Source organism: Erythrolamprus reginae, chromosome Z (genome assembly GCF_031021105.1).
Source record: "Erythrolamprus reginae isolate rEryReg1 chromosome Z, rEryReg1.hap1, whole genome shotgun sequence".
Lineage (NCBI taxonomy): Eukaryota > Metazoa > Chordata > Lepidosauria > Squamata > Dipsadidae > Erythrolamprus > Erythrolamprus reginae.
The window spans coordinates 22473807-22485984 of record NC_091963.1 but is presented as its reverse complement, the minus strand read 5'-3'; the positions used below and the strand labels follow the sequence as shown (position 1 = coordinate 22485984).

The 12178-nt window shown below is 45.0% G+C and overlaps 1 protein-coding gene across 3 annotated transcripts in view; it reads left to right on the top strand.

Moving 5' to 3' along the window:
- JCAD (junctional cadherin 5 associated) overlaps window positions 1-12178 on the top strand; it is a 66747-nt gene that overhangs the window by 44263 nt on the left and 10306 nt on the right. Inside the window, exon 2 of one of the 3 annotated variants that reach the window (XM_070766824.1) lies at window positions 9390-9431. The exons of the other annotated variants lie outside the window; for them this stretch is intronic. The gene's annotated coding sequence lies outside the window, so the exon portion shown is untranslated. The remainder of the gene's footprint in view (window positions 1-9389; window positions 9432-12178) is intronic. 3 annotated transcript variants of the gene reach the window in all.

Here is a 12178-nt window from a genome sequence, read left to right as displayed (position 1 = left end):
TGTCTGTCTTCTCTGTCTGTCTGTCTGTCTGTCTGTCTGTCTATCTATCATCTATCATCTATCATCTATCATCTATCATCTATCATCTATCATCTGTCTGTCTGTCTGTCTGTCTGTCTGTCTATCTATCTATCTATCACCTATCAACTATCAATCCATCAATCCATCAATCCATCAATCCATCAATCCATCATCTATCTATCTGTCCATCTGTCCATCTGTCCATGTATCCATGTATCCATCTATCCATCATCATCTATCTATCTATCTATCTATCTATCTATCTATCTATCTATCTATCTATCTATCTATCTATCTATCTGTTCTTTCGGGGTCTCTGGTAGAATCCTCCCAAAAATTCACAGGTACAAATTTCAGACACACACACGTTTGAAAATTCAAAACAATGTTCTTTATAATGAAAATTCACTTAAACCAAGCCCTCTTTTGGTATAGCAAAGAGCACTTGTCTCTAAACAAACTAGTAATTTGTACAAGTCCCTTATCAGTTCTGTGATACTTAGCTTGCAGCTGTGAGGCAATTCACAGTCCTTCTTCTTTCACAAAGTGAAACACACTTTGCTCTGGTTTAGTTTCAAAGCGGGGAAAAATCAGCACACAAAAAGTCAAAGTCAGTAAAGCAGTCACGAAACACAACAATCAGATAATCCTCCACAATGGCCAAACTCACAGCCCCACCCAACCACAGGTGGCCTCATTTTCTTTGATAATAATCTCTCAGTTGTTGTTGCCAATGCATCGCTCTCTGCATGCGTGGCTGTATCATTAACTCTTGTTCTGAATCCAAGGAGGAGCTAGATGATTGATCTCCTTCTCCTCCTCCCTGTCACTCATGTCTTCTTGGTCAGAGGAGCCTTCATCATCAGATTCCACTGGGCGGTAGGGGCAAAACAGGCCTGCAGCATGTGGATGTCTCCCCCATATCCACAGTCCTTGGGGCAGGAGCAGGGCCAGACCACAACACTATCTATCTATCTATCTATCTATCTATCTATCTATCTATCTATCTATCTATCTATCTATCATCTATCTATATATCTACGCTGATAACTTCTTATTTTTTTGAACTTTAAAATCTGGTACTGTATAGTTGGACTAGATAATTTTCTTTTTAAAATAAAAATATTTAATTGCATCTGGAAGGGAGATGGAAAGCGACTGTTCTGTACCTGTCGGCCTTTAAAAATAACCCCAGGATGCTGAGATTTTTATGAAGATAAGCAGGAAGGGTCAAGAAGGATGTGCTTCCAAGCCAAAGGCAGCCCTAATGGCGGGGGAAAGAAGTAAACGCATGGGAGACGATTTAGAGCAGGGGCTCTCCAACCTTGGCAACTTTAAGACTGGTGGATTTCAATTCCCAGAACCCCTCTGGCAGCTTTGCTCCTCAGCTTTATTAGCTGAGGAATTCTGGGATTTGAAATGCACAAGTCTTGAAGCTGCCAGTGTTGGGGACTCCTGCTCTAGAGACCATAAATTCTTGCAGGCAAAACTCTGCACACCTCAGTGATCAAACTACATATTTCCTCTCCTGTTTGGGGGATTTGAACACAGCAAGGCAGACCCATCTCATGAAATCCAAACAAGCTTTGCTGAGAAATTCTGGGAGTTGAAGTCCACAAGTCTCAAAGCTGCCACGGTTGGAGACCCCTGATTTGGAGCACATAGAGGGGTAGCCATGAGCTTGTAACTATTCTGAGTAGGATCATCCTTGAGCTGAATGACTTGTGAAAATAATACAGTGATACCTCGTCTTACAAACGCCTCATCATACAAACTTTTTGAGATACAAACCCAGGGTTTAAGATTTTTTTTGCCTCTTCTTACAAACTATTTTCACCTTACAAACCCACCGCCGCCACTGGGGTGCCCTGCTTCCGAACTTCCATTGCCAGTGAAGCACCCATTTTTGCGCTGCTGGGATTCCCTTGAGGCTCCCCTCCATGGGAAACCCCACCTCCGGACTGCCGTGTTTTTGTAATGCTGCAGGGGAATCCCAGCAGGAAGTCCGGAGGTGGGGTTTTGCAGTGAGGGGAGCCTCAGCGAAATCGCAAAAGCACAGCGGTCCGGAGGTGGGGTTTCGAGGACTTTGGTGTTTTTGCGATGCTGAGTTGGGTTTCCCATAGAGGGGAGCCTCAGGGGAATCCCAGGAGCGCAAAAACGGGCACTTCGGCTGGCAAAAGGGGTGAATTTTGGGCTTGCATGCATTAATCGCTTTTCCATTGATTCCTATGGGAAACATTGTTTCGTCTTACAAACTTTTCACCTTAAGAACCTCATCCCGGAACCAATTAAGTTTGTAACACAAGGTATCGCAGTAGTTCACATATGGGGATGGGGATAGGGGAGAGAAATATGAGCTGAAACTCAGAGTGGCTTACTGCTTTAGATTCTTCTATGTGTGGCTCCTGTGTAGAAATCACAAAATTAGCTGTCTCACTTCAGTGAATAGCTATTTCTATGTCCTGACAAAGACTGAAGACAAGATCTGCTAAGAAAAAAAGTGGTCTCATTGCTTTTCCTTACTACCGAAAGGATCAAGCATCCTTGGGAGATGATGACCAGTGTAGGTAGCCCAAAAATATCTAGCTTAGTTTTTCATAACTGCTCTTGCTGAACCCTCACAAATCAGAAACTCTGGGAAGATAGCCAACATCCTGAGGAAGTGAAATCTCTGAAATCTGTGACCTCATTGGCAAACAAAACAAAGCTACTCCAGGAAGACAGTTTTCCATTCTTTAAAAAAAACTTGCATCAAATTAGGAGTCCCAATACTCAAACTCTGTTCTTCTAGTGAAGGTGTTTTGAAAGGTTTACAGTGTTTGGTCTGTATTTATCCACATAGGGAAAGATCTATACCAGTGATGTGAACCTATGGCACGGGTGCCACAGGTGGCAAACGGAACCATATCTGCTGGCACAGGAGCCATTTTATTTTATTTTTATTTATTTATTCTTTGTCCAATATACAATACATATGAAGGAGAACAGACATTAAGTAATATATATAATGATAGAAAGTAAGAAAGAAGAGTGGTTGGAGGAAAGGAGAGAAAATGTATGATATATGAGATAAGGAAAGAAGATTGGACAGGGGACGATAGGCACATCAGTGCACTTATGTACGCCCCTTACTGGCCTCTTAGGAACTTAGAGAGGTCAATCGTGGAGAGTCTTAGGGAGAAATGTTTGGGGCTGGGGGCTGACACCACTGAGTCTGGCAATGAGTTCCACGCTTCGACAACTCGATTGTTAAAGTCATATTTTTTACAGTCAAGTTTGGAGCGGTTGATGTTAAGTTTGAATCTGTTGCGTGCTCTTGTGTTGTTGCTGTTGAAGCTGAAGTAGTCATTGACCGGAAGGACGTTGCAGCATATGATCTTGTGGGCAATACTTAAATCGTGTTTTAGGCGTCGCAGTTCTAAGCTTTCAGGATCCAGGATAGTTAGTCTATTTTCGTAAGGTATTCTGTTACGAGTGGAGGAGTGAAGGGCTCTTCTGGTGAAGTACCTTTGGACGTTTTCGAGAGTGTTGATGTCTGAGATGTGGTGTGGCTGAGCTCCAACGTGCATGTGTGTGCCAGCCAGCTGATTTTTGGCTTGCTCAGAGGCTCTGGGAGGGCGTTTTTGGCTTTCAGAGAGCCTCTGGACAAGGTGGGGTTTTTTTTCCCATTCCTGGCTCCAAGAAAGTCTTTAGAGCCTGGGGAGGGCAAAACATGAGCCAACTGGGCAACCAGAAGCTGTGAAACAGGCCGTTTCCGGCCACCAGAGGGCTGTTGGGAGGATGAGGGAGGTGTTTTCACTTTCCCCAAGTTTTGAATTATGGGTGTGGACACTCACGCATGTGTGATAGCATGCATACATGCTCTTTCGGCACCCAAGGGAAAAACGGTTCGCCATCACTGGTCTGTACCAATGTTGGCAAACCGTTTCAGCACCAAGTGCCAAAAGTGGGGTTCTGAGCTTCTGGCCAACACATGCACAAGCAGACCAGCTGGCTGGCATATGTACGCACATTGAAAACTGGAAGCTCAGCTTCCTAGCGCACGCATACAGGCTGGGGAGCTGCTGTTCTGGTTCCCAGTGCTCCCATGCACGTGAAGACCAGCTGGCTGGCACACATGCGCATGCTGGGACCTGGAAGAGCAACAGGCAATGGCTGGCATCAGCGGTGGGCTAGGAGCCAGAACGCTAAATTGCGCTCACCACCGCGGCTCATAACTTCTTGTGGGGCCAGTCCAATTTTGCTGCTGCACCTGTGGAGGTAGCAAAATCGTGCCCGGAACCGCAGGTGCACCTGTGTTTCCACATGCACGAAAGCAAAAAAAACCTCACTGAAACACGAGTGCACCTGCAGCTCCGGCTGTGATTTTGCTACCTGCACAGGAGCAGCAGCAAAATTGCACTGGCCCCACAAGAACTTACGAGCCATGGCAGCGAGCGCAATTTAGCGTTCCGGTTCATAGCCCACCACTGGCTGGCATGTTCAAAGAGATGGCTCTGCATACCACTACTGGCACATGTGCCATAAATTCGCCATCAGGGATCTACAGTTTACAACTACAGTGATCCCTCGATTTTCGCGATCTCAATCTTCGTGAAACGCTATATCGCGATTTTTCCACCCGATGATGTCACTCCTTTCCTTTCTCATCTTTCTTTCTCTCTCTCTTTCTCTATCTTGCTTCTTCCTCTCTCACACTCTCTTCCTCCCTCTCTCATCTCTTTCTTTCCTTCTCTCTCTTTCTCTATCTCTCCCCCTCTTGCTCTCGAGCGGCAAGCGAGCAGCCGGGCGGGTGAACGGGCAAGCGGCAAGCGAGCGGCTGGGTGGGCGGGTGATGGGCAAGCGGCAAGCGACAAGCGAGCAGCCGGACGGGCGGGTGAACAGGCAAGCGGCAAGCAGCAAGCGAGCAACCGGGCGGGCGGGTGAACGGGCAAGCGGCAAGCGAGCGGCCGGGCAGGTGAACGGGCAAGCGGCAAGCGAGCGGCCGGGCAGGTGAACGGGCAAGCGGCAAGCGAGCGGCCGGGCAGGTGAACGGGCAAGCGGCAAGCGAGCGGGCGGGCGGGTGACGGGCAAGCGGCAAGCGGCAAGCGGCAAGCGATCTTGGGGTTTCCCCTTTGCCTGGGCGGCGGGAAGACCCAGGGAAGGTTCCTTCGGCCGCCCAGCAGCTGATCTGCTCCGCAGCGCGGCAGCAGCGAGGAGCCGAAGATGGGGTTTCCCCTTTGCCTGGGCAATGGGGAAACCCCATCTTCGGCTACTCGCTGCTGCCGCGCTGCGGAGCAGATCAGCTGCTGGGCGGCCGAAGGAACCTTCCCTGGGTGCCGCCCACCGCCCACGCAAACTCCACCATCTGCGCATGTGTGGCCATGAAAAAAATGGTGCGCATGCGCAGATGGTGTTTTTACTTCCGCAACCCTACATCGCGAAAAATCGATTATCGCGAGGGGTCTTGGAACGGAACCCTCGCGATACTCGAGGGATCACTGTATAACTGATTGTTATTCACCATTTTTCCCCTCGGTTGTACAAAATTCTAGGAAAAATATTCTTTCTACTGAGAAGTAGAAATAACCATTTATAAAAGCATTTTTTAAATGCACAGACTGAATAGGGGATCAAGCAAAATAAATAACTTGTTTTTCATAGTTTTATTATACTAGTGTTATTTCTAACTTTGACTTTTATGCAGAGGAGGAAGAATTTGGGCAATTGACCAGTATGGAAATGCAAAGAGTAAACAAGTGATCAGCTACACTATGCCAACCCTTTAATTAGTTTGGGTTACACAGCCTATGTTTTGTCCTTTCAGATGTTGTAACCATTTTTTTCCCTGCTTATTTTGTAAGAACTATATGGTAACTTTGAAACGTGGGTAGTTCCCCGCTGTCATTATAATACGCAAATTTCCTTGGAACTTTTGTGCCTTCCAAAATTTTTTGCATTTATCAGCCTTTCCCAGCTTCATGTCTTCTGGATTGAATTAACACGTATCCATCATCTCCAGCCAGCAAATCCATTTGATTTTTGTGGTACCCAAGTCAATTAAGGATGCTTTACATATTTCTTGGCTAGGAAAAGGAAGGCTCTGTTTCTTGAAGGAAAAGCTGGGCATTATTTTGCTTGCATTGCTCTTTTGTCTATTCACTTCCACAGCCAAATCCACTTTAAAAAAGGAAACAGTAAAACAGCCTTGTGTACTATTTTTTGCTCAGAAATGGGTGTGTTATTAGCCAGGAAATGGATGCTGTACGCTTCACTAGTACCTGGAGTTTATGTAGCACCAGGAAAAGCGCCAGTCTTCCTTGCACTTGTGACCCATCAGCTATGCGACTGTTTTATAGGTTGCCATATGGATCCTCTATTTTGAAATTGAATTGTTCTAGCAACCAGCTGTCCCACATTCCCTTTGTGTAGAGTCCTAGCCCAGTTCCAGGTGTTCATGGTTGAAAAATAATTCAGGATGGAAAAATAATTTCCATCCTGAATTTTTCCATCTGTTTTAACGTAGTTTAAAATGTGACCACCACCCCCCTTCCATAATTTGAAATTGACTGTTTTCTACGTTAGTTCTGGGTTTGTTTGTGAATTTAAGCCTAGCTCATCTCCCTTAAAGGATCTACATCAGGGGTCCTTAAACTTGGCAACTTTAAGATTAGTGGACTTCAACTCCCAGAATTCTCCTATGCTGGCTGGAAAATTCTGGGAGTTGAAGTCCACAAGTCTTAAAGTTGCCAAGTCTGATCTACTTGGATGTCATGATGGGAGCAAACCTTTTCAAACCTAAGATTATCATGTCGATAAACCATATGGCCATAAATCTCACAGTAAATCATATTGAAGAACAGCATATCAGGTTTGAGATCAATAGGTTATCTCATGCCCGCAGTCCAGGTAGTCTTATATTAGTATGGTAGCTTAAGTTGGGAGAAAGTTAAGAGAAGCAGTGACATACAAGTAAATATGGCACAATGGATACATAAGCTTTAAAAGAAATTATGATAGTTATGATATGAAAGGTGCTGAATATGGCTGACGTTGAACTATACATGTGAACCACTGCTAGCTTTTGACCTTTCAAATGTAATTCAGGTTTCCTGCTTTAATTAAGGAGGAATTGTATTACAATAAATTGTATTCCACTATTATTCAAGTCTAAGGCTTTAGAAGATAACTATCTATTTACTGTACTCCCATGTATATTTTTAAAAGTCACTTGCTTAAAATTGCGTTGTGATTTTGTTAGACATATTTTTGGTTTTCAACTTAAATTCATGATAGATAGATAGATAGATAGATAGATAGATAGATAGATAGATAGATAGATAGATAGATAGATAGATACAGAAGTTAGATAGATAGAAAGATAGAAAGAAAGAAAGAAAGTCAGACAAACAATTACAAGCAGTGCATTCATGTGCATGTTCAAACAATCCAATACTTTTTCTAAACCAGTTTTTTATGATGAGCTGAAGACATAATCCTTGACCAATTGCTCTAGTGGAGCCAGCCTATTATGGTCACAAATGGTGACCTCCATGAAATGAGACAGACATGCTTAGCACACACTCCGCCCACCTCTGTTCTCCCAGGTGTCCATGTTAAAATGCAGATTAAGACTAGCATGGGGTGGCTTCATGAGTGGGGCAGTTCCTCGGAGGCTTGTCACCCAGCTGGGACCATCCATAGCAATAGAATTTAAACTTATATACTGCTTCACATTGCTATACAGCCCTATCTAAGCGGTTTACAGAGTCAGCCTATTGCGCCCAACAATTTGGGTCCTCATAAAAGAGGCAAACAAGCAGCAAAAAGCTTTGCAAACCCAAAAGCAGACCAACAGGGAGGAAGATCTCAGCTAGCTTAGGTCCTAGAGCAGTGATGGCAAACCTGTAGTATGTGTGCCACATGTGGAACACGGAGCCACATCAGATGGCATACGTTGCCCTATGCCAGGTCCAGAACACATGTGTGCACTGGCCACTGTGTTTTGCCCTCTGGAGGCTTCAGGGAAGCTTCCCTGAAGCCCCAGTGTATAAAAAAACCCGCCCAATGGGCAAACTGGAAGTTCAAAAAACCCGGACTTCCGGTTTTCCCATTGTGCTGGTTTTTTACACTCCGGGGCTTCAGGAAGCTTCCTTGAAGGCTCTAGAGTGCGAAAAACCAGCGAACGGGCAAACCGGAAGTCCGTTTTTTTCGAATTTCCAGTTTGCCCATTTTTTTAATCATTCCAGGCTTCAGTGAGGCCTGTGTATATGCGCGGGGGATGGTGGGGATTGTGTGCAGGGGGCAGTGTGAGGGTGTGTGCATGCGTTGGGGGAAGGAATGAGTGTGGATACATGCACATCTGCTAGCACACACACAAACAGTCACTTGGCAAGTGAACCAAAAAAAGTTTGCCATTGCTGGCCTAGAACTATTTGCCAATGCCAGAGAGGCTTCCAAACAAGCCTCTGTGCTTGGCTGATGATGAAGCTACCCTTGTGGGCTGGGTTTCTGCCCCAATCAGCTGACTGTCAGGAGACCTCAAACTTCTCCTGGTTCTTGCTAGGCTTTGGGGAAGTCAGCCACCTCCATGTAAAGGCAGCAGCTTCCCCAACCCCTTTTTTTTTGCTTGGCCTTTCCTCCTTTCTCTAGAAACCTAAATTTTTCAATTAAAAAAACAACAAAAGGACAGACTTTTGTGCATTATTATTATTATTATTATTATTATTATTATTATTATTATTATTATTATTATGTCAGTACAACACAGCAAACGAGATCACTATGCTGGATTTTGTATTTCATCACCAGTCGGGCGCTTCCCAAGCACCTAGGACTGCGTGATGTAGCGGCGAATTATGTTTGCCAATCCCAGTAAAGCGGCCTTTTGCAATTGACAGATGGAGATTTTGTCAATTCCGATGGTTTTCAAATGTCCGCTAAGATCCTTTGGTACTGTGCCCAGCGTGCCAAGTACCACTGGGACCACTTTCACTGGCTTATGCCAGAGTTGTTGCAGCTCGATTTTTAGATCTTTGTATTTCACTAATTTCTCTAGCTGCTTCTCCTCAATTCTGCTGTCTCCTGGGATTGCGATGTCGATGATCCATACTTTCTTTTTCTCCACGATCACAATGTCTGGTGTGTTATGCTTCAGAATTCGGTCAGTCTGAAGTCGGAAGTCCCACAGTAGTTTTACTTGCTCATTTTCGACCACTTTTTGGGGCTTATGATCCCACCAGTTCTTTGCCACTGGTAAATGGTAGTTCCGGCACAAGTTCCAGTGGATCATCTGTGTCACAGCATCATGTCTATGCTTGTAGTCAATCTGTGCGATCTTTTTGCAGCAGCTGAGTATGTGATCGATTGTTTCATCTGCTTCTTTACAGAGTCTGCACTTTGGATCGTCTGATGGCGTACCCATCAGTGGGGTTGTTATTATTATTATTATTATTATTATTATTATTATTATTATTATTTATTAGATTTGTATGCCACCCCTCTCCGGAGACTCGGAGCGGCTCACAACAGCATTCCTGCCCCCCCTCAAAAAAGCCCCCTAAACTCTCCATCTCTGCTTCCACTCTTGACAATTTTCAACCCTACTTCATTTGCTAAATTTACTGCGTGCCCGGAAAGAGGGTGACAAACTCTGTAAGTTACTTACCTTGATGAGTGAACTGTCAGGTTGAGGAAGGAAGGAAGCAAAGAAAACATTTCTGCAACTTGTTTGCCTTGAGCAGCTGGTTGAAAAATTCATCTCTTAAAAAAAAAAAAGCATTATGAACATGCACCAAAGGGTCATGCGGAAGAGAACTACATCTCTTTATATGAGTAAATGGGTCCTAAAGGCAGTAAGACAAGCAGCCAAAAGCTTGGAAAGTTTTTTACTCTTTCAGTAGCCAATAGTCACAGAAAACTGAAAACACCCGCCAGTTTATTATTAATTTATTTATTAATCAGATTTGTATGCCGCCCCTCTCCACAGACTCGGGGTGGCTCACAGCAATAATAATACAATGTAAACAAATCCAATATTTAAGTTTAAGTTAATTTAAAACCCCAATTTTAAAACCAATCATACATACTAACATACCATGCATAAATTTTATAAACCTAGGGGAGGGAAAGTCTCAATTCCCCCATGCCTGATAACAGAGGTGGGTTTTAAGGAGCTTACGAAAGGCAAGGAGGGTGGGGGCAACTCTGATATCTGGGGGGAGTTGGTTCCAAAGGGTCGGGGCCGCCACAGAGAAGGCTCTTCCCCTGGGTCCCACCAAACGACATTGTTTAGTTGACGGGACCCGGAGAAGGCCAACTCTGTGGGACCTAACTGGTCGCTGGGATTCGTGCGGCAGAAGGCGGTCCCGGAGATATTCTGGTCCGGTGCCAGAAAGGGCTTTATAGGTCATAACCAACACTTTGAATTGTAACCAGAAACTGATTGGCAACCAATACAGACTGCGGAGTGTTGGTGTGACATGGGCATATTTAGGGAATCCCATGATTGCGCTCGCAGCTGCATTCTGCACGATCTGAAGTTTCCGAACACTTTTCAAAGGTAGCCCCATGTAGAGAGCATTACAGTAGTCGAACCTCGAGGGGATGAGGGCATGAGTGACTGTGAGCAGTGACTCCCGGTCCAAATAGGGTCGCAACTGGTGCACCAGGCGAACCTGGGCAAACGCCCCCCTCGCCACAGCTGAAAGATGTTTCTCTAATGTGAGCTGTGGATCGAGTTGCGGACCCTCTCTGAGGGGGTTAGTAATCCCTCCCCCCAGGGTAATGGACGGACAGATGGAGTTGTCCTTGGGAGGCAAAACCCACAGCCATTCCGTCTTATCCGGGTTGAGTTTGAGTCTGCCAGCTGCCTGAAATGCTGGCTGCATCCTGGAGGCAATGGGGAGCACTATGGGGGTCTCATCAGGGCAGGTTGGAGGGGGGAAAAGAGAGATGGGGAGGGTGTTGCTGTGGCCAATGGGCAAATGGCTGCAAGAACACAGAAGCTGCCATAAATTTGAAACAGGATTGTATGAAGCTTTGTTGGGTCATAACTTCAAACAGCTGTTAAGCGACTTGTCGTATCTCAAGAATGTTCTACTACTTACTCATATGCTGCAACGTTCTACCTGTCAATGACTACTTCAGCTTCAACCGCAACAACACAAGAGCATGCAACAGATTCAGACTTAATATTAACCGCTCCAAACTTGACTGTAAAAAATATGACTTCAGCAACCGAGTTGTCAAAGCGTGGAACTCATTACCTGACTCAGTGGTGTCAATTCCTAACCCCCAACATTTTCTCCTTAGACTATCCACGATTGACCTCTCCAGGTTCCTTAGAGGTCAGTAAGGGGCGTGCACAAGTGCACCAGTGTGCCTTCCATCCCCTGTCCAATTGTCTCTCCTTATCTCATTTATCTTTTCTTCCCTTCAAATATGTTCACCTATGCTTTTATATTATTATTATTATTATTATTATTATTATTATTTATTGGATTTGTATGCCGCCCCTCTTCGCAGACTCAGGGCGGCTAACAACAGTGGTAAAACAACATGGACAATCCAATTAATAAAAACAACCCTTATTATAAAAAAACAAACATACACACAAACATACCATGCATAACTTGTAGTAGCCTAGGGGGAAAGGATAACTTAACTCCCCCATGCCTGGCGACAAATATCTTTTCTTCTATTCTTTTATTTATATTATTACATATCTGCAGTCTGCATTGGTTGCCGATCAACTTCCGGTCACAATTCAAAGTGTTGGTTATGACCTTTAAAGCCCTTCATGGCACTGGACCAGAATATCTCCGAGACCGCCTGCTGCCGCACGAATCCCAGCGACCGATTAGGTCCCACAGAGTGGGCCTTCTCCGGGTCCTGTCAACTAAACAATGTCGGTTGGCGGGCCCCAGGGGAAGAGCCTTCTCTGTGGCGGCCCCGGCCCTCTGGAACCAACTCCCCCCGGAGATTAGAACTGCCCCTACCCTCCTTGCCTTTCGTAAGCTCCTTAAGACCCACCTTTGTCGTCAGGCATGGGGGAACTGAGACATCTCCCCCGGGCATATACAATTTATGAATGGTATGTTTATATGTATGTGTGTTTAGAAAATGGGGTCTTTTAAATATTTTTAAACAGTAATTTAGATTTGTTGTAAATTGTTTT